Source organism: Bicyclus anynana, chromosome 4 (genome assembly GCF_947172395.1).
Source record: "Bicyclus anynana chromosome 4, ilBicAnyn1.1, whole genome shotgun sequence".
Taxonomy (NCBI): domain Eukaryota; kingdom Metazoa; phylum Arthropoda; class Insecta; order Lepidoptera; family Nymphalidae; genus Bicyclus; species Bicyclus anynana.
The window spans coordinates 7698447-7720770 of record NC_069086.1 but is presented as its reverse complement, the minus strand read 5'-3'; the positions used below and the strand labels follow the sequence as shown (position 1 = coordinate 7720770).

General features: G+C 34.3%; 2 protein-coding genes across 4 annotated transcripts in view; one reads left to right on the top strand and one right to left on the bottom strand.

The window, feature by feature from the left end:
• The window catches only part of LOC112053771 (uncharacterized), a 221968-nt gene that overhangs the window by 86211 nt on the left and 113433 nt on the right, over window positions 1–22324 (top strand). The gene's annotated exons all lie outside the window — the stretch shown is intronic.
• Window positions 1–22324, bottom strand: part of LOC112047294 (CD82 antigen-like) — a 135287-nt gene that overhangs the window by 42530 nt on the left and 70433 nt on the right. The window contains exon 3 of the mRNA XM_052891612.1: window positions 4766–4810. The gene's annotated coding sequence lies outside the window, so the exon portion shown is untranslated. The remainder of the gene's footprint in view (window positions 1–4765; window positions 4811–22324) is intronic.

Here is a 22324-nt window from a genome sequence, read left to right as displayed (position 1 = left end):
TCCAATGGCCTCCAAGCACCTTTATCGTTAAGGAACTCATCAATAGTGTAGTAACCTCGACTAAGTAAATGTTTTTTTACACATTGCTTAAAGTTGTGCATTGGCAAGTCCATCACAGTCATGGTTATCTTGCTATAGAAGAGTACCCCCAAACCTACTGCTAGTTAGTAATTTTAGTCCAGTTGCATCGTGTATAAAAACTATAAGCCAGCGGAGTAGTTATTTAGTGGTCAAACTGAATTCTGGAATAAAGCTTCATATTTACGTTTATCTGACTCCCGTAGCTCGTTTGTAGTAACCTCTCCGTAATTTATTTTAATTTAGTTAACTTATGGAGACATCTCTAACATTCTCATGGTTATTCATTTAGAATAAAATCACCATGTTCATGTTCTAAACGAAAAACTTTGAAGTTAAAAATGCTTTTATATATATTTTTTTTATTCATCACAAGTTAGTCCTTGACTACAATCTCACCTGATGGTAAGTGCTGATGCAATTTAAGATGAAAACGGGCTAACTTGTTATAATACACACCCCTTTCGGTTTTTACACGACATCGTACCGGAACGCTAAATTGCTTAGCGGTACGTCTTTTCCGGTAGAGTGCCACTAGCCACGGCCGAAGCCTCACACCAGCTAGACCTGGACCAATTATTATGAAAACCTCAATCGACCCAGCCGGGGATCGAACCCAGGAGCACCGTCTTGTAAATCCACCGTGCATACCACTGCGCCACGGAGGCCGTCAATATTATGTGCTAATTATTTTAGCAGTCACCGGAAATATGAACAAGGTATACAAACAACACAAAAATTGCATAGCTAATCAACTCGTACTATAAAATCTATACTAATATTATAAATGCGAAATTAAGTCTGTCTGTCTGTAGCCTTTTCATGGCTAAATCGCTGAACCGATTCGAACGAAACTTGGTTTAGAGATAAAGTGCACCTTGGAGCAGAACAGAATAGGCTACTTTTTCCCGGAATAATCCACGGACAAAAAAAACTGATTTTACATGAACGAAGTTGTTGTGTGTGTATATAAATAAAGCTAAGCGAAATGCTGCTAATCTGCAAATATCTTAAAAACTAAGAAAATATTTTTAAAAATCAATAATAGGTTCAAAATGAACAATGAATGAATGATCAAAAAGAAGCAATGCTCCATAGGGCTCAAACTTTGATATAAAATCAATACTTTAGTTTACCCAAAGGGATGAAAATACAGGCGAAAGTATTCGCGGACAGCATTCTACTTCACGGTCACTTTACCAATATAATTTGTCAAATAGATAGTGATAAGTGTATTGTTTGAGTTTATTTATTTATTAAAACTCAGAAAAAAAAATTATCCCCCTCGGTAAAGTAAAACATTGGTTCTAAAGTTCCGAGAATTACGGTTTTTTCCTTAACAGAAATTCCTCTGTTTTTGAATTTATAAAAATGTGGAAATATATGTAAAAAACCAAACCCCCTTTTTATTTTTAGTAAAGTCTTATATTTTATTGCAGAAACAATTGCCTACCAATGTAAGATATTTCTTAGTTTAAACATTGGGTAATCAGGCAAACAAATAACAAATATTTTATTTAAATTTCAAAAATGTTGAATAAACAAAAAACTAAACCCCCTTTTTATTTTTAGTAAATTCTAATATTGCAATACAGAACCAATTACCTACCAATGTAAGATATTTCTTAATTTCAACATAGGGTAATCAGGAAAACGGAGTTAATTGACCCAATCTCAAGATCTCGCTTCGCTACGTTAGGTAAATAACCAATCAACCTTCCATAACGCCTTCCTTCTGTTTCATAAGTAATTGTGGTAATAATTTATCGCGACCAGACCAAGATCGTAAACAAGGCAAATAGAGCCCCTCGTTACCCTTAAAAACAGGCGCGCTTGTTGATGGAGAAATATAGTACATATATTACGCAACATGAATTTTGTTTTTCTCAAATCCCGGAATAACTATGTATTTTTGGGATAAAAAGTAGCCTATTATGTTACTCAATAAACTTCTCTAACTTCCAGTGAGTCTCATTAAAATCGGTTAAGCTGTTTCAGAGGTTAGGTCAGACAAACAGAAAGACAAGATATACAGAAATTTTAAATAGCTATATACACTTGAAAAAACAGTCATTTTGAAATCCCAGATAGACATTTCAATTTTATTTATTGTTTTTTTTTTATTTTTTATTGATTATATATTATACTCGTACACTAAAAAAGGAGCAATATGTTATTACTAGCCGACACCGCGCCGTTTTACACGCACGGTTCCCGTTCCCGTAGGAATACGGGAATAATATATAGCCTATAGCCTTCTTCGATAAATGGGCTATCTAACACTAAAATATTAAATCAGACCAGTAGTTCCTGAGATTAGCGCGTTCAATCAAAGAAACAAACAAACTCTTCACCTTTATAATATTAGTATAGATATCTCTCAGGGAATGGAAGCGATTTCGATGAAAACTCTCAGGCTTTGATTTTTTCCGACACTTCCAACAAAATATATCGACCAATTTGTTTTATAATTTATATTTATATACATTGATAAATTATGTATCAAAACCTTCCTCATAATAATATGTTCAGTAGTTTTAAAGTTTAACGAGGCGGAAGACATTCAGAACTTTTATCTCGAATTGTTTAATCAGTGTAGTTACTTTGACCAACTGCAACACTGTTAAATTAAATATCTCTTCCAAGAACTGCTTTGTAAATATTTTAAATGTATTTGAAATGTTTAGCGAATAAATTCAAAAGGTTTCCTGTTGCAACGTTTATTTAAGACGTACACTATTTTACCCTGGAGGATTTATGTAAATACCCTTCTAAACTCATCAGTGCATAATCATTTATTCTGTGGTTCGTTTAATGCCCTAGTGATAAATAAAGCAATACACAGAATACCAAGGTTGTTAAAAGTTCTGTGTACCCAGTGTGTTTGTGTATGTATTTACCTTCAAAATTCAAACGTAGACCCTATCATCATCATTATCATCATAACAGCCTCAATAGCTCAACGGTAAGAGCACTAATTGGAGGGGAGTTGGAATATTGGTCATATTTAAAAGTATGGCAAATATTCTTATAAAAAAACAGCTGATTGACGTCCACTGCAGGACATTAGGCCTTTGTAGGGATTCCCAAACATCACGATCCTGAGCCGCCTGCATCCAGCGAATCCCTGCGCCTCGCTTGATGTCGTCAGTCCACCTGGTAGATCCTATAACCACTTGTATTGACTATTGTAACTCGACTACCTTCTATAATAAGAAATGCTCCTAATATATCACAATGCGTAGTGTTTGCGCACTCGCCACTTTTTAACAGACTTAAAAAAAGTACGTACAGCCGAACGTAGAACCTCCTCCTTTTTGGAAGTCGGTTAAATAACAGGAAGTTCTCAATTCGACGCGTATGTTTTTTTTTATTTTTGTTACCTCATAACTTCGCCATTTATTAACCAAATTTTAAAATTTATTTTTTATTTATAAGAGTATACTTCCAGATTGATCCCATTTAATTTTCGTGAAAATTGGTTTACTGATTTTTCATTAAAATAAAAATAAGTGAACGAAATTTCCTTTTCGGTCACTATGCTAGGACACACTAAAAACAGAAAAATAAAATTATATATTTTTAACAAAAAAATCAAACTAATTTCAAAGATGCATTACTCTAAAAAGCGAAAAATAACATCGTACCAGCCTATGTCCTTTGATTTGTGCCGAAAAAACAAAATGAACTTTATGAGGCTTGTACATATTAGGCTTGTACATATTATGTACTTGTATTTTGTGGTTTAGGTTAAAATCTTATTAATTAGTACTTTATAACAGTGACAAAAAAAAAACTTTTTGTTCTACCAAATGTACATCTTTCATCCATTGGACAGATATTACCTATTCGTCCGATGTTTCGGTTGTGAAAAAGCACAACAGATAAATCAATCATCGGGCCGTGCCTGCCGAGTGGCGCCTATCAGAGATGCGCATCGATCCTGCCGATTGCTTTGTGCCGCAGGAAATTAGTTTCTAACTCGAAACGAATTCTCTGTACAGAACCGACGAGACGCCAATAGGCACCATATTATTTGATCATTTGGCATTCGATTACTCACTAACTGAGCACTCAGTGCACTTCGTAGATGCAAATATGCATTGTCTATCTTGAGGAGTTAATTGATTATGATACACGGCTAAACTCACTCACGTGATATTATGTCGGAGTATGCCCGACTAGTTTCGAACCTATACGGGGCCCTTAGTCATGAGCTGGTTCTTGCAATGCGGCACGATCCAAACTTTGTTTGTTGTCAGTTTCGAAACTAGTCGGGAATACTTCGACCTTGAAGCTTGGAAACAATTTTAATATAACATTTTTTTATCTCCTTTATAATAGCTAAAATAAATTTATGTTTGTAGTGATAAATTTTAATAAGTCAAAAATCGGTTATCGGGGGGCACAGTAGTGCCTTCATCAAGTCGAGCAAAAAAGTGGCACGGCCGTACTATGCTTTTCTCAAAACAATTTAGGCCATTTTCGACTCGTTATAACTTTGTTGCGAATAATACTAAAAGCTTGAATTTTGAGTAACCAAGCATGCATTGTATAAACACAGTATATTTCAAATTTCATTAAATTTGAACAAGTAGTTTAAGAATTATTTGATTTACAATTATATCGATACGATCTACAATCCATACTAATAATTGAATATGAATTAATGAAATGTTGGGCTTACTTAGGTGGCATTTCGAAGCTCGTAGTCTTACGCTCTGGTAATTTCCTGGAAAAAAAGAAAAAGTAAAATAAATTTAGGAATTATCAAAAATTATGAAATATGAAACATAAAATTATGAACAGTAATTATTGTATTACTGAAAAAAAATAATCAAAGCATATAAGTAATATTGAAATGTCTGATTTATATTTTTTTCACAAATCCCGCGCGAACCATGGATTTTTTCGGGATAAGAAGTATGTGTTAATCCAGAGTAAAATCCATTTCCTTTTAAAATTCAAGCCAAATCGCTTCAGTAGCCGCAGCGTAATGGAGGAACAAACATACACACTTACACCCAAACTTTCGCCTTTATAATATTAGTGTGATTACAAATCATAACATTTCGTAACAATGTTCAATTCGGCAATAAATCGTCACTTGACCTCACATATTAAGAGTTCAGTGTGACAGCGAATGAGGTTAGTTTTTATGGAACAATTAATTTCGGAGGATGTAGGTTAAAGACTAACTTTTACAACAGTTAATATCGTGTTCCAGCATACCATGTTTACGGCACACCTAATCCCGTGTCTCGCCTCTACCTATTGTAAATATGAGCGGGACCTCGTAAAACGAAAGCGTTCAATTTTAAGTAGCCTACCTGGGTTACGTTATTACAACAAAAACGTGTAAGTACGGTATCGAGCGATTTTGTTACGTTTTACAATTTAATATTTTCTCTCCGCTTATAAAAGAGTTAACGAGTAAAATTTTGTTGATTGTTTTTGTTTTATAAATTAAGTGATGAAAATATATTTGCGTCGAAATAAAAAAGGTACTCATCAATTATCCCTATTTAATTGCCGATTACAGGACTAGGCCTCACTCTCAAATCAAATCAAATCAAATCAAATCAAAAATCATTTATTTCAAGTAGGCTCAGTTTACAAGCACTTTTGACACGTCAGTTGACTATTTGTAAAGATTCTACCACCGGTTCGGAAGGCAGGTTCTGCTGAGAAGATACCGGCAAGAAACTCAACAGTTGCTCTTTTGAAAAAGTCATACAGTATTATAATTTACAATTAATAACAATTACTGTTTACATTCCTTATAGTTTTACTTTCTGTGTGAAGGTGGAAGCTGATCCAACGGCCTCCAAGCATCTTTATCATTAAGGAACTCATCAATGTTGTAGTCTCTATCTGTGGCGTGCACACGGTTTTAAACCAGGGTAGGCACTGCACCATAAATTGTACAAAATGGAAAATCCCTTCTTCAATACAACTTCGTAATGAAACTTCAGAGGGTAGGCAATGCATATTTGCATATATGAAGTGCACGCCACTGCTCTCTATAGCAGAGGACTTTGAAGCTTAAAGCCATCACACTGCTCTACAGTCTGGGTTAACAGGTTTAAAGTGATAACAAGATTAATTTTATTTAAAAGATAATTTAATAATATCAAACAAGATTTAGAGGATCCGAAGAGGGGATTTTTGCAGTTAGCGACAGATAAACTTAAGGGAACAACGTGCAAGGTATATTGCACGTTGTTCAGTACCTCCACCAAGTATGAACCCTTATTATTAGTGGGTACGTTTAGGGCAACCAAAAAAAACTCATATCCACTGGGCTATCACGGGTCATATAATATCTACCTGTGTGTATTAATAGTTTATTTGCGTGCAAATTAAAATCAACCTTTTTTAATAAGGTGACTGATCGATAAGACTATTCAATGCAATATAAGTCATAAATTCAACGACCCAAGACACAATCTACCTTAGCATTCTCGGCGATAATTTCGCAAGGCTCGTCGCTAAAAGGTTCATAAAGTTAAAATCAACAAATATCGTTTCGGTGGCATCGATGTAACGAGACTTCGATCGTTCTTTGTTTTCGTATAAAATATAAAAGGACGTGGCTGCGCTGCCTTTATTTTATCAGCCTTTAAACATATTTCAGTACCTACCACAGATTAAAGCCTTACAATTATTTGCCTTTTGCCTATTGCACGCCATTATTTTTATTTCTATATCTAATTAATAGTAGTAGTAGTAAAGAAGGCTCAGAGTCACACAGCGGGCGATGGAACGAGCTATGTTAGGAATATCTCTACGTGATCGAATCAGAAATGAGGAGATCCGCAAAAGAAACAAAGTCACCGATATTGCTCAACGAGTCGCGAAGCTGAAGTGGCCATGGGTGGGGCACGTACTCGTTGTTCGAAGAGCCGATGGACATTGGGGTCCCAAGGTGCTGGAATGGCGACCCCGACTAAATAGCGCAGTGTTGGTAGACCCCCCACCAACCCCACTGACGATATCAAACGAGTCGCAGGGATTCGCTGGACACAGGCGGCTCGGGATAGTGATGTTTGGATGTCCCTACAAAAGGCAGTCCTGCAGTGGACGTCCGTTGGCTGATATGATGATGATGATGATGATCCAATTAGTTATAAAGGCATACGAAAGGTATATCTTACTCAACCATTAGTTATGTTTGAAAAGCCATTTCATTATTTTAAAGAGGTCAGTGATTCCAACTATGTAATATATCTTTCAGTTTAATTAATATTATCTTTGTTTGCGGGAGAACTTTCAATAAACTGCACTCGACGATTTTGCGTCAAAGTAAAGGCAGACCTTAATGTTTTGTCTAGACTATAGACATTCAACCATTAACTTTGTATTTATAACAATTTAACTAAAACACTTTAATTATTTTTTGTAAATTAGGTAATTAAACATATCCTCTTTCACGATTTACTCAGGTAATTAATTTCATCTAATTCTAATTGCATCTCTCTCCATTACTACTTTCACAAGACTGTCAGTTTTTTACTTCTCCTTGTCAATACAGGAATGAGAATCACTGATATCTAACAGCTAGTGCCAGCACTCTCTTGTTTCTCTCTCTCTCTTGTTTCTCTAACCATACGAGTACATGTTCCTTGTTACTACTCTATTCCCTGTGAATGATCCTTCGCCCATCGATATTACATTTGTCTTTTTCTCGATCTTTTGCTTGCTAGCTGGGGTATAAACCTTTATCATGAGCGAGTATAACAGAAGTCTGCAGAATATGATATCACATAATCTTCCAATCCTTGTGAAGCTAAATTTCACTCTTTTCACACTTGGTCATAAATCAGTTATAAAAATTTATGGCTCGTCATTTTGTAACAAAAAACACCGCTTTAGTGTACACCCGTGGGTTTTGATTAATTGTTGCATCATTAATTGAATAGGTAGTACATAATATCCTTTTCAAGACGTCGCGAGCTTAAAAATGTGAAAAGATACCTCGACTTTGACGTGACAACGTCTTATAATTTGATGAAGCCGGCACACTCGAAAAAAGATGACGTCATACGTTGTTCCCTCGCTCTAGGGTTGCCAATTTTTTTTTACAAGAAATAAAGCATGTTCTGGTTTACGAAGACAATTAAACAGTATTTTAGAATATTTTCTTTTGAAAACTGCAACCATTCCATCAGTATTTTCTTATGACGTTGTCACGTTGAACTATCGTCAGTAAACCGACTTTACAGACAACCGATTTTTTTTCAAGATTCATAGCTTTATTTTTAGGGTTATAAATTGATTGCTTTTTCTCGCGCTGACTTCACTCGTATTAGTGGGTGCATTTTATAAAAAGGTTTAATGAGTTATTTTTATCCTGGATAACAGTTATGTTTCTGAATGAAAGACTTTGTCCTCTTCTGCATCCATATATGCTAAATTTTTAAGTAATTAAGGAGTAACATATATACCTTCGATATATACCTACGTTTTGTTGTTACGTAATACATAACAACAAAACAAGGAAACAGTTGTATTTAATGTTAGTTACTTATCATACCAATGAGTATGTACAATATATGGTAATAATATGAACAAAAATTTCATTGATAAAACTTTCACTTAATACTTGATTTTTTGTATGAAATCCACATCTCAATTATTTTTAATTATCAAGTTCCTTAATTATTCCGGAATTAAAAATAGCTAAATCGGCTTTCTGTGATAATATTGCATTTCCATTTGGCTTTAAACCCCATTACACACTAAATAATATCTGAAATTGAAACAATATTTTGAACTATTAAAACAGAACCATAAATTCAAGTAAAAACACAAAGTATGGTTACCGCTGTCTGTTTATTACAACATGCAATCACCACCAAATGGTATACGAAACAGTTTTGATACTTTCCTATAAAAACTTTGATTACCATGAACTATTTTTAACCGAGTAGGTACGTTACAATGGTATTAATTAACAGGAACCAGTTGAATATGCCGAGTTTTTAACTAGGTTAATCTTGGTTTTTTTTTATTCTTTACAAGTTAGCCCAATCTCACCTGATGGTAAGTGATGATGCAATCTAAGATGAAAGTTGACTAACTTGTTAGGAGGAGGATGAAACTCCACACCCTTTCGGTTTCTACACGACATCGTACCCTAACGCTAAATTGCATGGCAGTCCGTCTTTGTTGGCAGTGTGGTAAATAGCCACGGCCGAAGCCTCCCACCAGCCAGACCTGGACCAACTAAGATAACCTCAATCGGTCCAGCCAAGCAAAATATGATACAAATTGGGTATAGGTATGACAATTTTTTATGTGTAGCAATTTTGTAGAAGTAAGAGTATATCTGCAATGACTTCTTTCGGAGATACATGGAAATCTTTACGGCGTTACCTCTAGCGAGCATTAAGTATACATCACAAAACAGCTATTAAAATATCGAGTAATAGGGATGATGACAGTTTTTAAATTGTATATAAATGAAGAGTATACCAATAGCAAAGCAAATTTGTAAACAGTAGTAACAGGGTACTGCGATCATTACTTTCGGAGCTACAGGGATTTAAAGGATCAGATTTGCGGCACTGCCGAGGATCCCTGAAAAACGCTCCATACAAAATGGCACGATTTAGTGACGTCGTTGGCTCGCTGATCGTTAGGTTTGTATGGGCGTTCAAACAAAATTACTAATATCTTTGTTATTTATGCGTTTATGTTTATAGTCATCTAATTACGATAAAAAAAAATTAATAGATTTTGAAATTTTAAAATCTTATTTATTTTGCAAATATCCAGACAATCTTTGCTTTTTATGTATAAATTTGTTAACATTGACCTTATTTACCCGAACGTATCATAAAAATCAATATATTGAAACCTAGTCATCATCCCCATTCAGGTGTACAAGGATTCAAAATAGCAATCTAATAAGACAATGTAATGAAAGGCTGTATTTGCTAAGCGTACACAATGCCCGACAAGTGAGATTGTTAATTTCGAAATGTCTACAATCCTATTACAGCCTTCACTATAGGTAGTACGTCTAATTCAAATCTAAATTGGTTTCCGCCCCCATTGCGTTCCTCAGTACATAGGTAACTATCAGCCGTTGAATTTTGATTGCTTCATATTAACACTACTCAAAGCTTTGTATAATAATACTTTATCATACTCATCTATACTTATAATAAATCTGTAGAGAGGTCAATTCTGTACATGAAATATATTTCCAAAATAACTATCAGGGGGTGATTAGTGATCGATACTGATGCCAAAAATGCAATTAGTAAAATTTTTGTCTGTCTGTCTGTCTGTATGCTCTTTATAGAAACAATATAGTTGAGAAAACGGGAGAAGTTACTCAATTTTTTAAGCTTCAGTCGCGTGTACAGCCTTAATGGTTAAAGCTACATAGAAATCATGTATGACGGAAATGTTCTCCTTAAAATTATCTATAAAAACACAACAGCATATATCTTTTATGGTTGACTCACAATAACACGTGTAACTCCCGATAGCTTAGCAGTTCGGAGCTTTCTAATTATATTTGTCAACTCTTATGTTTATTACACTCATCACTCATAACCTAACTAAACTAAAAAACATTATTACCTATTCAATAAAAAAGAATCATAAAAATCGGTAAAGAAACACCAAAGTTATACAAGAAATACGCTAAGCCATCGCGCGTGAATACTAATTCATGCTCGACGCGACTAGCGGGGGGAGGGGGGGAATAAATAAAGAAGTGCCGCCTTAATGAGTAGGGTAGGGGTAGGGTAGGGTAGGGTAGGGTAGGGTAGGGTAGTGGTAGGGAAGGGGTAGGGTTGGGATAGGGTAGGGTAGAGGTAGGGTAGGGTAGGATAGGGGTAGTTGAAAGTTTACAACGACTTTCACGCAGACGAAGTCGCGGGCGTCCGCTAGTATGTAATATGAGTGACTATTGTTTATCAATTGAAGATAATTTTCATTTACTCTATTTACCAAATAGCTTATATTTGCTGAGTACACATACCAATTTTCAAAAAAATGGAAAGTATACTTAGCATAAAATTAAAAGATAAAGTTCGATTAACAAAAAAATAGCAAACAAACAAAGATTATAGATACTAAATACCAAATTAGAAAAGTAAAATGGAAATGGACGGGTCATCTAATAAGAAGCAAGACTGAAAAATGGGCCAAAGAAGTGACAGAATGGTGTCCTAGATACAAAAAAAGAAGTAAAGGAAGATCGTCGTTGGGAAGACGACATCAAAAAGATAGCAGGAATAACTTGGACGCGGAAAGCACGGGACAGATCTTTGAAAATACTTGGGGAGGCCTATGCTGGAAAGCAAGACAATCCAAAAGCCGGTGTCTAAAAACAAAAAAAAAAGAAAATTGCATTAATTTACATAAACCTGTTTATAGATTAAGATGAAATGTAAATTGTAAGATTTTTATTAAAGGCTTTATTATATTATCATTATTATTAACTTGAAAAATTAAGGACTTTTAATTCAAACTTTCAACCCGTAATTCACCCCTTCTGATTTTGTTTTGCGACAAAAAATGGAAAGTATACTTAGCATAAAATTAAAAGATAAAGTTCGATTAACAAAAAAATAGCAAACAAACAAAGATTATAGATACTAAATACCAAATTAGAAAAGTAAAATGGAAATGGACGGGTCATCTAATAAGAAGCAAGACTGAAAAATGGGCCAAAGAAGTGACAGAATGGTGTCCTAGATACAAAAAAAGAAGTAAAGGAAGATCGTCGTTGGGAAGACGACATCAAAAAGATAGCAGGAATAACTTGGACGCGGAAAGCACGGGACAGATCTTTGAAAATACTTGGGGAGGCCTATGCTGGAAAGCAAGACAATCCAAAAGCCGGTGTCTAAAAACAAAAAAAAAAGAAAATTGCATTAATTTACATAAACCTGTTTATAGATTAAGATGAAATGTAAATTGTAAGATTTTTATTAAAGGCTTTATTATATTATCATTATTATTAACTTGAAAAATTAAGGACTTTTAATTCAAACTTTCAACCCGTAATTCACCCCTTCTGATTTTGTTTTGCGACAAAAAATACCCTATAACCTTCTTTCGTATTAAAGTCTCAAATCTATTTATCTATATTTAGTAGACCGGGCATCTAGTTTCAGCATGATGCCCGGTCAACAAAAAGTCAGACAGACAGACAAAAAATAAAATAAAAATATTGTATTTATTATTTATTAAATTGCTCTCCAAATTTTAAAATATCGTCAATGTACAGAATCGGACCTGCTACAGTTTTATTGTAATAGACAGATAAATAAATAAAAGAACGTTAATTACTTTGTTTGTTACACTTTCATGTTTAAATATAAAAACCGAATGTATAAATTCACCGCAATTGAAAATATATGGTGTCTCTAGTAGTACATAGTAACTCATTGAGTTAATGTACGTACTACATTGGAGATGTATAAAAATGTGATCCTGTTTACTCAAGAAAACATTAAATACAGAAATATAACAGAACACGGCAACTAGTTAACAAGTTTATTGTAGCACTGCTGAGACTCACCATAGCACTCAGCTCAAGAGATAAAGCGAGATTTTAATGAGACAAAACACGTCACAGATCTGCAAACTTGTACGTTATCTTTGCTCGCAAGAGGTCAGTTCTTATAAATCTAGGGCATCACAACATTGTTTATGTGAAGAATTTATTTCAAACTCCTCGACTTTTGCTTCAAAATTTATACGACGCTTTTATGCAAATTGCGAAATGCTACGACCAGAGTCGTCCAGATAGGCTTATTATGGTTTTGTTTGCAGGCAGGTTGTTGATAATGTGTGTTTTTTTGTTTTGTTAACGATAACATCTTAGCTTGATGGGTTTCTCACCAACAGGCTAATTCACTATCTTTATCGTATAGCTTGACAAATTCATTCGTAACACTCGCGTGTTGCGATGAATGAAAAACCCCCGACTGATGCACCTCACTTCCCAGCACGCACGATTTCATACCCGCGCAGTCTTTACCCCAATCACCCGCATACCATGGGAGTGTCATCAGCGAACCCGTTTGAACGTGTTTGAACGCCCATACAAATCTAAGGATCTCATCGTCAATAATTCGTACCATTTTGTATGCGGCGTTTTTCTGAGATCCGTGGCAGCGCTGCAAACCTGACCCTTTAAATCCCTGTAGCTCCGAAAGTAATAATCGCAAATATCCTGTTACTTTTACAAAATTGATTTACTATTAGCATAATCTTAATTTATATACAATTTAAAAAACTGCCATCATCCCTATTATCTCCTCAGAAAGTAGAATAAAAGAACTTTCTGTTTTAAAGTCGGTTAAAAATTCGCTGGTAAATTTTCAATATGCAGCGGTACGACAGCGGTCAATCTATATCCGGATGTATCGAATGTCCACGCGAAACAATTTAAAACAGGAAATTACTAAGCGAAAACATGACCACCACAAGCATTGAAAATTATACGCAAAATACAAAATACATTGATTTACTGGTAAAATGTAGCGTATTTGAGTTTCAATTCAGAGAAATTGTCTATGTCTATACTAATATTATAAACAGGTTTTTGACGACCTCCGTGGTCCTGGGTTCGATACCCGGCTGGGCCGATTGAGGTTTTCTTAATAGATCCTAATGCTGATGGAAGGCGTCGGCCGTGGCTAGTTACCACCCTACCGGCAAAGGCGTACCGCCAAGCGATTTAGCGCTCCGGTAAGATGTCGTGTAGAAACCGAAAGGGGTGTGGATTTTCATCCTCCTCCTAACAAGTTAGCCCGCTTCCATCTTAGATTGCATCATCACTTACCATCAGGTGAGAATGTAGTCAAGAGCTAAAATGTAAAGAATAAAAAAAAGGTAAAGTTTACAGTATTGTTGGGGTAATCTCTGGATCTACTGAACTGATTTTGAAATAAACTTTCTTTTACCAGTAGAAAGGATAATGTCATGTATTTTATCCTCGTATTCTGACGGGAACGGGAACAACGCAGGTAAAACCGGACGTTGGCTAGTAATTAATCAAACCTTTAACAAATGTTTACAAATATGTATTAATTTTTGATGATAAATGAAAAATCATCGCCTAGAAACAGCCTATTATTCATTTTTGAAATAAAGTTAAGTTTTAGAAGTTAGGTTTCGCTCACGGTCCGTTGCAAGAACCATATCTTAAGTAAGAGCCCCGTTTGGGTTCGAAACTAGTCATACGTACTCTGACCGAGTGTAATGTGAGATTTAGGCGTGTTTTATAAAAAAAAATTAAAGTCTATTATTTAATTTATTTCACTCGAATTCACCTCATATTAAGTTTCGCACCTTCATTCTTTGCGATTTATTAGGTATATTACATCACGTCGAATGAAGCTGCTCACATAATTATCATCGAACTTCACTTTGGTAAGTCCGTTTGATTTTTAATTATTATGGCGTATGGTTATGAGCCGTGATAGCCCAGTGGATATGACCTCTGCCTCAAATTCCGGAGGGTGTGGGTTCGAACCCGGTCCGGGGCATGCACCTCCAACTTTTCAGTTGTGTGCATTTTAAGAAATTAAATATCACGTGTCTCAATCGGTGAAGGAAAACATCGTGAGGAAACCTGCATACCAGATAATTATCTTCATTCTCTGCGTGTGTGAAGTCTGCCAATCCGCATTGGGCCAGCGTGGTGGACTATTGGCCTAACCCCTCTCATTCTGAGAGGAGACTCGAGCTCAGCAGTGAGCCGAATATGGGTTGATGACGATGGCGTATTGTATTACATCACACAACGGGCCCTACAGTATTAATTCATTAGCGACTAAATATATCCTGATAAACCTGCAGTGGCCACTCGTGCCGTAATTTGATGCATGAAATTACAGGCGACCAAACCGTGGCAACGTGTAACTTTGTAGCTAAGCACACAATGACGAATCATACCTTCATATAGATATTACTAGCGGACGCCCGCGACTTCGTCATCATCATCATCATATTAGCCGATGGACGTCCACTGCAGGGACTGATTTTTTCGGAATAAAAGTAGCTTATTACTAATTTTAATTTATCCAGAGTAAAATCTATTTCCATTCAAAATTTTAGCCAAATCGCTTCAGTAGTAGCGGCGTTAAAGAGTAACAATCATCCATACAAACTTTCGCGTTTATAATATTAGTAGGATGTTAAGGCACTTTAGGTAATTGTTTTAATAGACTAGTTGACACTTTATTTAATGGTCTTTTATTGATCAATATCGTTCTACCAGATTTAAAAAAGTTTTTTATATTTTTTGAGTTCGTCCTTCAATGCTCCTGGCATAGATATGGTAAACAATACCATATTATCAACACTTGTAAAGAATTAAAAAAAAAACACTTGGGTAAGATCAAATTAGATTATATTGAAGCTTTCGACGAATAAAAACAATATTTAGAATCTCAATCATGTTTTTAGCATCTGCAAAAATGGTATTGATCGAAAATAGCAACTGTAAAAAAAGATAATGTTCTATCTTTTAACAAAGAAGGTCTAAAAGAATAGGTAGTAAATACTTAATCTAAGTTCATTGTTTATTTAGTGCCAGACTCATCAAACATTGCGTGTAGTAAGTATACCAACTCCCAAGATGGCTTCCAAAGTTTTATCGAATTTTGGAAGCTATTCACTTGAGCATGTACTCTGACACGTCCTCTGCGAAGGATATTCAATCAGCGAATAATTGGATTCTATTTTCGACTTATTTTTCTTTGCTAGCGATTTAAACAGACAGAATCTCGTTACAGTTATATTGAGCCATCTTATAAATACATAGCACAGTATATAAAACTGTCTATACCAACATAAAACATTAAGTTATATCTATATCTGTGATACCAAAGAATAATATATGATTGTTTTCCCCTTCATTGCTTGCAATTTTGTTTTTTCACTTATTGTGTAGACATATTCCAACTGTAAGTTTATACTGCCTACTGCTATGATAGAGAGAGAGAGAGAGAGATGTTCAGAAAGTGTAAAAATATAAGTACATAAATATATTATGTAAGTAAACGTTACATATATATAGTTTAAAATATCATTGTAAAGCATAAAACATAACCATGACACTCACAAATAACGTAATTCTAGTAATATAAGAATTATTAAAATCAAAATCGGTAAAGTATAAATATACGAGTACCTACATATTAAGATTAAATATTTGCCATTCTTATAATAGAAGCTGCGTAAAAACATGACTGACACAGGAAATATATAATTAAAATCTCGCAGGAAATCATAAACAATACGGAAATAAGATATGTATTACATTGATGAGTTAATAAAAGTAAAAATATACATTACGAAAACTGAAACCCACCGTTCTTGGTATCTTATTAAACCCACAGTTTTTGGTATCTTATCAAACCCACCGTTCTTGGTATCTTATTAAATCCCATTCCGTTTCAAATATTACCGTTATCTTCGAAGATATAAATCATCCGAGGGAAGGAAAGTGGATCTTTATAAGAAAAAACCTTTAATTTATCAGCGTACTGTTCCAATTTCCAAGTTTATTTGTATACTTCGGGTATATATAACATATTATGTTATAATATGTTATATATACATATATAACATATTTATGTAGACCATAAATATGTTATATATGTATACCATAAATAGGCGCCTTCGCCTTCGCCACGTCTGTCTGTCTGTTAGCGATAAAAGAACTGGATTTTCATGTAGTTTTCACCAATATATAGAGATATATGAGGAAGGTTAGGATATATAGTTTCTGAAGGTTTTGTGTAAATCGGTTAAAATATGATGATTATTAGAAATGTCAAAAAAAAATGTTTTCATAAAAAACGCAGCTTTAAAAAATGATGTCTTAGGGTTTAAAATATGGGACTATGACTTTTTAAAATTAATTAAGGCTTGATTTAAAACAGTAAAGTCCCTTACAAAAATCAATATTTAGTCATGAACAGTTATTATTCTTTTTTTTAGGTTTAGTAAAAAGTTAGAGCTAAATGCTAGAAGTTGGATATTAGGAAAACGATCAGACTCAGTTCAGACTCAGCGTCTAGCCACCTTTATCTACCTACTATCATATCTATCTATTATCCAGAACACTTCAATTAATTTAAATTAAAGTTAAAATCATCTCATTTACCATCATCATCTCATACTGCGAGTAGGTACAGAACTCAGAACTTTTACATTTATTCCCAGCTTTAGTTTTCCACATCTTACGCCAATACTAATTTTATAAGTTCATTAAAAATTAGATCTCACTTAATGTCACTGAAAGTTCCTGAAAGATCGTTTATTTTCGCCCATATAAATTATGGCCACCATTCACAAGGGGAGGCAGGGGAGGTTTGACCACTTAGATGCTTACACAGAGGGTGGGCGACTTATAAGACTTGTGTACTTCAACGAAAGCACTCATTTTTCTCCAGTTTCCTCATATAAAATAATTTAGTGTACTTTAAAAGAGTCCACATTCGTTACGTTTTGTAATAGTTAAAAAAAATGTACTTAACGTCCAATAAATTGGAAACCGAAAGAGAAAGTTTATAGTAGTTTGAGTAATTTTAAAAATGAACTGTCTTCCCAACTTTCTACATCATGGTTTGGCAAATTAGACAGACAGACGAACATTTAAAATAAAGCTTGATTATTATGTTTAAGTGTCTTGCAAGTAGTTATAAGCACTTGAAACATTACAAATATGTCATTTTGAAATGAAAGACAGGCACTTAAATTTTATATAAATGTAAATATTTTATATCATTAATTTCATATTAATAATACATACTCGTTTATAGAGGAGGATAGAACTGCCAAGCGTAACAGCTAGTAATAGTTTCTAAATAGAAAATGATTTACAAATATATCTAGTAGTATATTTTATATCTATTAGTATACCATAAGTAATAAGTATGTATACCTTCCCATAGATTTGAAATAAAACATTATATTACACGCTACAGAATATTTAAAAAAAAAAGAAATCATGACTTCTTTGTTGTTTATATACAAATTCAATTGATTTCGAAATGCTAGCCAAGAGGAAATAATTCAAGGGTAACGCCCCTCATCTCGTTATTACAAAGCGTTTGTACAGTCAGCATCAGTTAATTGTAACATTATAGATTTCACAAATAGTCTAGACTAAGTATATACGAAGCTAATCAAAATAGGTAAGTGTTTAAAAAAACGTTTCTCGTTTTTTGCGATAAAAATTTAATTTTTACATGATTTTTAATAAATATAATCTATCTCAAACACTTTGTTAGTCTTGTTAAAACTCAAAAACTTTGTACATTTTGTTCTCTCTGATACAAGTAGGTTTAAAAAAATGGAAAAATATGGGTTTACCACTTCAGTTTACTATAAATAAATGTCGTATATGGCTCGACAAAGATCAGACATTTATTTTTCATGGACACTCATAGCGCCTGTCAGCTATCACGCCTGATGGTAAGCGATGATGTAGTCTATGGTCAAACACGCTTGCCTAGAAATCAAGAGTTGAAGTTGAGTTGAATACTCTTAAACTAGACAGAAGCTGGAACTGCATTCCCAGAACTTTGCATTGCGTATGATGAATAAAGTATCAAACGTCTAACGCGTCTTTGGGTGATAAGTAAAACTAATCTTTTTTATCTATCTATATTTAAAATAAATCTGTCGAGAGGTCAATTCTGTACATGAAATATATTTCCAAAATAACTATCAGGGGGTGATTAGTGATCGATACTGATGCCAAAAATGCAATCAGTACAATTTTTGTCTGTCTGTATGTTCGTTATAGAAACTAAAACTACTCGACGGATTTTAACGAAACTTGGTACAATTATTTTTCATACTCCTGGGCAGTTATACTACACTTTTTATCACGCTCCGATCAATAGGAGCAGAGCAGTGAAGGAAAATGTTGGGAAAACGGGAGAAGTTACTCCATTTGTACAGCGATACTACGGTAAAGGCTTGATTAAAGAGGTCTAAGGGCGGACGAAGTCGCGGGCGTCCGCTAGTTTTTATTATATTTCCTTTTATTCCAAGGACTGCGGAATGCAAATCTCATTCAAACACGTAATATTAAATTAATTAAATCACGTTATGCCTTTAGATTACAATTACAGTACGAAAACCGGCGATCACAGTGGGAGAGTACTTATCCGTTGACGATTAAATTTTAATGAACCTATTCATCCGACCGTTTTACCGATCATAAATTTTCTCACGACTCTCAAAACGACAATAATATTATAATTGGTTTTCAAGCTTTGATTCCTGTTGGATTTAGATTTTTTTCTACTCAATATAAAACCTCAAACCATAACACAAAGCATTCATACAGATCGTTTGGTCAGTAATTCATTATTACACTGGTAAACCGTGCTAAAATGATTTTTTTTTAATTTCCAAATAGTTCCATGGCATGGGCTACAAAAATTCATGTTTTCTTATTAGAGATAAATCTAGAAGGCCACGCCGATGCAAAACCAAGGAACCAATGTCCAACAACTTTATCTTTATTTACTAGTTTAAAAAACTCTTTATTGGTTTAAAATACAAAAAAAACAATCATACTTCAAACAACTGAGTTTGAAGTTAAAGTACGCAAAATCTACTGGATTTGGAAACCCTAATGTCACGCGGACTAAGTCGCGGGTATCAGTTAGTTTTGTGTATTACTTATTTTACAATGTAAACAGTAGTATATCAGTATAAACAGTATAAACAGTAGTATAAACAGTAGTAGTAGTAGTAGTAGTAGTATTCCTTTATCCAAAGGTTGTCTGGTAGATATTGCTATAAGCAATAAGACCGCCTTTGCACATACTTGTTTTCTATGTTTTCCTTTGTTATTGTTTTTGTTTTATTTTGTGCAATAAAGTATAAATAAATAAAATAAATAAATAAATATATTTTTATTACATAATAATAGAGTACTTGTCAGGTAAACTTTACAAGTTGTTATTTGATGCTAAGTAGTAGTAATAAATAGGGTAAACCACCCGACTAATTGGATGAGTATCAGTTCTATTCAGCTATTTGTAATGTTTATAATGTGTATCGGCTCATCCATGCTGTAAGTCGTTATGCTATTCAATTTCCACAGTTCAGTTAACCATTATTATGTACGGTAACTAACTGAATAGTAGGTACATTAAACTAAGTGGCTTAGCGTGCCTTGGATTAAAATTAGCTGGACCCTCAAATAAAAAAGTAACGAATTCTCACAAAAAAAAATCTCGCTAATAGGTATGATATTTCCAACATTTGCTTTTTTTTACTCTTATCATTTTCGAAGTGTTCTGTTTTCACATCTACAGTTTTAGAGTTTAAACTATCGTGAATGTTATTCATATTAATTGATTATGAAGCAGGTCGGACTATGCCCGATTAGCCGCTTCGCAGTTTGGATTGTGCCGCGTTGCAAGAACCAGCTCATGACTAAAGGTCTCGTAATTCGAAACTAGTCGGGCATACTCCGACCTAATATCTCATGAGTTTTAACCGTGTTTCATAATCTCTACAGTTTTTTATGATTTTTTCCGGGAAGCACCAGATTAAGTGAAATTGTGGATTGCACTTTACTAATTTGCTGCTTACACACTTAAGGGGCCTCTGTAATCCAGGGGCCCCGTATCATTAATACGGCTGCTACGCCGGTAGCTACGCCCCTGGCTAAACTTGTAGTTAATTTAAATTTATTACTCTGCTTTTATGGGTCGCACTCGCACGTAATAAAATTTGCGGTTTGCACTATAATTTCCTGAGTGCCTCGTTGGTGCAGTGATTAGCCTATGTCGCTTTAGATCACGAGATCCAGCACCAGCAGGGTTAATATGTATCTTAGTGTACCATTCAAATAAACAGTCTCTAAAGCATTTATTATCATATTTTCGTTACTGTAATCATCTAACATTATGTTTTTGACGAAATGACATAATTGTGGTCATTAAACTAAAAGTAGCATTAGTGGTAATTGTAAGCAATAACGTTATTTTAATGAAAAACAGATATTAACGTAATTTCGTTGAAATTAACATGTTACATGATGGTAAAAACAAATCATCACAGCTGCTTGATGTAAAATGGCGTAGTCAAGGTTATTTTATTTCGTTGAAATACCTATGTTACATGATCCCAAAAACAATAATATGATGGAAAACTATATAAACTCATTTTTAGAATAGTACACCGAGATACATAATAGGCCCGCTAGAATAAGGGTGGTATTAATATTCCTCACTTATGTTATCATAAAAAGGACGTCTTTATATCAAGTTGTTTGTTTTGTTGTTGTTGTTGTTGTTGACAGTGATAGTAAAAATTCTTATCTATACTAATATGTAAAGATGAAGTTTGTTTGTTTGATTGAAAGCGCTAATCTCAGGAACTACTGGTCCGATTTGAAAAATACTTTCAGTGTTAGATAGCCCATTTATCGAGAAAGGCTGAAGGCTATATATTATCCCCGTATTCCTACGGGAACGAGAACCACGCGGGTGAAACCGCGCGGCGTCAGCTAGTTTTATATATGAGTTCAGTTATTTTTTAAGCAGCATGCATGCAATCATACCGCTCGTCGCGTCAGTGATTTTGTGCAATAGTGTCTTGTGTTGTAATCATAAATTGTTTAGTGTGGGCATGGATAACATGTCGGGCAGGGGAAGTGAGTATTAATGCATTCTAAAAGGTACCTTTAAACCTACACCCACGGTCACAAGTCCTGGGACCTGCTCGAGGTGTTTCCTTTACCACAAAATGAAGGTACAATCACTGTCTCCTACCTGTCACGTTATACTGGGTTCGAGTTCTGTGTCGAGTTGTGAAAGACTGTGCTTTTCTTTCTTCTAAGAAATGTTTGGAATAGTGTGGTTAGTCTAAGCTCCATATCCTCTCTCCTATAAGAGAAGAGGCATGGCGCTATAGTGGGCCGTTAAAATTAACTAATAAAAATTAACTATAGTAACTAACTGAACACAAGGTACGTTAACCTTGCAGTTAATATAAATTTATAACGCCGACTGTATACGTTCTCATCATAAATTTTGCGGTTAGCATATAAACTATTTACCTACTGGATTTTAATATCAAAATCACTAGCATTCTGTTATGAATATTATAACTACCGTAGACCGGCCGGATATTTTTGAACTTCAAGGCTAACGTTTAATATGAATGAGGTAGAGTAATTTATGACGAGAAAAATTTAGGAATAAATTCCGCATAGATTTTTCATGATTAG